The sequence below is a fragment of the Triticum dicoccoides genome, chromosome 7A (assembly GCF_002162155.2).
Source record: "Triticum dicoccoides isolate Atlit2015 ecotype Zavitan chromosome 7A, WEW_v2.0, whole genome shotgun sequence".
NCBI lineage: Eukaryota > Viridiplantae > Streptophyta > Magnoliopsida > Poales > Poaceae > Triticum > Triticum dicoccoides.
The window spans coordinates 682,692,704-682,696,254 of NC_041392.1; positions in this window are offsets into that span (position 1 = coordinate 682,692,704).

A 3,551-nucleotide genomic window follows, 5' to 3' on the forward strand; every position below is an offset into this window, starting at 1 on the left:
TGATCCACGTTGGAGCTGATCTTATGATAGGCGATTTAGAGGTGAAGCTAGTCAAAATTGGTAGTCATGATAACCAACTTATAAGAATCCTCCGTTGATAGGTAGTCGTACTAGGTAGAAAAAGGAGTTGCTTTTCTATAGCACTAAAGTTGCCTCTGCAGCACATAAAGTTGCTCAGGAAAAAAAAGTTCGTCGAAACCTACTCATATGGGATCTAGTTTTGAAGAACTCATCGCGAGAACCCAACGGTGAAAACGGATTTGAATTTTGACATTCTATTCAAAAATTACAAATTTTTAAAGTTTTTGATCCCCTAATAAATGCAGGTGTGATGGATAACGTGAGCACATGGGACCTGACATTTTTGTGTGTGAACGTGGCATGGTAGTTTTGCTAGAATTTTCTATTCGCATGCGAGCGATCCTCATGTGATTCACGCAGGGGGCTGTCCTTTCCTTATTCGGTTGCATGGTCGCGCGCGCGGGATGCCCCTTCCCTTTTCTGGTAGAGCACTAGTTGTTGCGATCGGGCGCCCATGCGCCAGCGAGCCGCGTCCTTCTTATTAATGTTTTTTTAGGATTTTTCATTATTTATTATAAGGTATTATGTGGAGTTTCAGGATTTTTGAAGTTCTGCAGAATAGGTCTCTAATATTTGCTCATTTTTCAGCTCAGAATTTCAGTTGCCGGCATTCTTCCTCCTCATGTAAACCTTGTAAAATAAGAGAGAATAGTCATAAGTATTGTGACATAATGTAAAATAACAGCCCAAAATGCAATAAATATCGATATAAAAGTATGATGCAAAATGGACGTATCAGTTCTCTCGAGCTCTACAAGGCTCGGTGGGTGGTTCGTGGTTTTCGGCAGCGCGCAGGCGTGGACTTCACCGACACCTTTGCCCCGGTTGTGAAACCGGGCATGATTCGCGCCGTGCTTCAGCTGGCGGTCTCACACGCCTGGCCGGTGTACCAGTTGGATGTCTCCAACGCCTTCTTGCACGGCCATCTCGCCGAGCAGGTGTTCTGTGAGCCGCCCACTGGTTTCGTCGACGCCAAGCACCCCGACTTCGTGTGCTTGCTCTCCCTTCTCTTTACGGGTTGAAGCAGGCGCCTCGGGCTTGGTACCAGCGTATCGCAGCCTTCCTGCAGTCTCTCGGATTTCGCTCCACTCGCTCTGATGCTTCACTCTTCGTGTATCATCAGGGCGTTGACACTGCATATCTGCTGCTCTATGTCGACGACATCATCCTCACGGCGTCCGCTCCCGCCCTCCTTCAGCGGCTGACTGCTCGTCTTCGTGATGAGTTCACCCTCAAGGACTTGGGGCCCCTGCACTACTTCCTCGGCATTGAGGTGGTCCGACGGACTGACGGCTTCTTTCTGCATCAGCAGAAGTACACCCACGAGCTCCTGAAGCGTGCCGGTATGCTTAACTGCAAGCCGGTGCCCACCCCCGTCGACACAAAGGCTAAGGTATCTGCTCTCGAGGGGTCTCTTGCGTCTGATGGAGCGTTTTATCGCTCTATTGTCGGTGCTTTACAGTACCTGACGCTGACTCGCCCCGACCTGCAGTACGTTGTCTAGCAGGTGTGCCTCCATATGCACGCTCCGCGTGACTCTCACTGGTCTCTGGTGAAGCGTATTCTCCATTACATACGCGGCACCATGTCCTTGGGACTCACCGTGACGGCCTCCGCTTCCACCGACCTCGTGGCCTACTCGGGTGCCGACTGGGCTGGCCGCCCCGACATGCGACGCTCTACGTCAGGCTACTGCGTCTACCTTGGGCCCTCGTTGATCTCTTGGTCATCGAAGCGACAGCCCACGGTCTCCCGCTCCGGCGCCGAGGCAAAGTATCGCCGTGGCTAATGTCGTGGCCGAGTGCTCTTGGATACGTTAGCTGCTCCAGGAGTTGGTTTGTGATGTTCACAAGGCCACTCTTGTCTACTACGATAACGTCAGCGCGGTCTACCTTTCTGCCAACCCGGTGCACCATCGACGGATGAAGCATATTGAGCTCGATATTCACTTCGTGTGCGAGCAGGTTGTCCTTGGCCGTGTTCGGGTTCTCCACGTGCCGACGACGCAACAGTTTGCTGATGTGATGACTAAGGGATTGCCTACTCCCATCTTCAAGGAGTTTCGGTCCATTCTTTGTGTCTCCGGCGACGCTTCGACTGCGGGGGGTGTTGAGTATATATTGTGTATTGCACATGTATTGGATTTGTGGCCCACCTCCTAGTCTTGTATAGTTGAGGTAGAGACCTTTCCTTGTATTATATATACGTGCACCAGCACCCCATCAATACAACGTCTATTATATTGCAAACTTTCCCATCTACAAATATAAGACAGCTGGTGCCTTTCCAAGAAGTCAATTCTTCATGCTACGAATTAGCGGGCTTGGTATGTATGCTTGAATCTGACCCTCACTTGATCTGGCTGACGTATGCACGATCTTAAGTTTCGAGCTATGGTGATTCATTATGGAGGGCAACCTAGCTGATTTCCCTGTCAAATGATTAGCCATGCGGGGTGAGTGCAGACTTCTTGGCCCCGCTCCTAGGGTTCCCCCCGCTCCGCCGCCGCCGGCGGCCCCCTCCCCTCCCTCGCCTTCGGCCGCCGGCAGCGTGCGCCGCGCCGTGCCTCGCCTCCCTCCTCCCTCCCGGCCCGCTCCCTGCGTCGCCTCCCCGAGCGAGGCGACCGGGGGCCCATCTCCCCGCCCCTCCCGTTCCCCTTCTCCCGCCGCTGCCGTCCGGCGCCACCGGGCCCTGCCCGCGTGGTGTTGGCGACGGTGGCGGCCGTCCCTTCCCCGCGCGTGGTGCCACGGCTCGGGTGGTGGCGTCCCGCGGCGGTGCTCCTCGGTCGACGGTGATTCTGGTAGCGGCGGCTGCTCCTAGCGGCGCAGCTCCGGGTGGCCTAGAGGCGGCGGCGCAACCACTTAGTGGTGCACTGGCACATTGGATGGCGGCGGCGCCCTCCCGGCCCAGATCTGGGCCCTTTTGGGCCCCATCTGGGTCTGGGCAGTCCTGACTCGGTCTTGCATGCGGCGGCTCCGGCAGGGGCGGTGGTGGCGCGGCTCGTGCGGGGGGTGGTGGCGATGGCGTCACGTCTACTGCAGCTCGGCGACAGGTGCTTCATGAGCCCCTTTTGAGCTCGGCCGGGCCTCGAGGGCCTAGTACGCTCCCCTTGCCGCGTCCGGTCGGTGACCACCGATGGCCGTGGAGGTTGTCTCCTCCGACGTGGCTTCTCTCACTGTCGTTCCTCGTTCCCGGCTGCTCCCTCTCGTTCTCGTCGGTCTCGCTTCGATGACCCACGGTGAGGCGGCGGTGATGATGGCAAGACCGTGGTGGCGCACGTTCATGGGTGGATTGTCTGGTGGAGCGCGTCGGACCGTTCGGGGTTGTGGGTGTTTGGCGGATGGGAGAAATCCGGGCCGGCTTGCCGGCACCGACGCGGTGACGCCTGTGGGCGCCATCGTTCCTTCCTGAAGGGCGTTGGATCTTCCCCTTCCCCATGCCCCTCCGCGTACCGGGGGAAACCCTAGGAC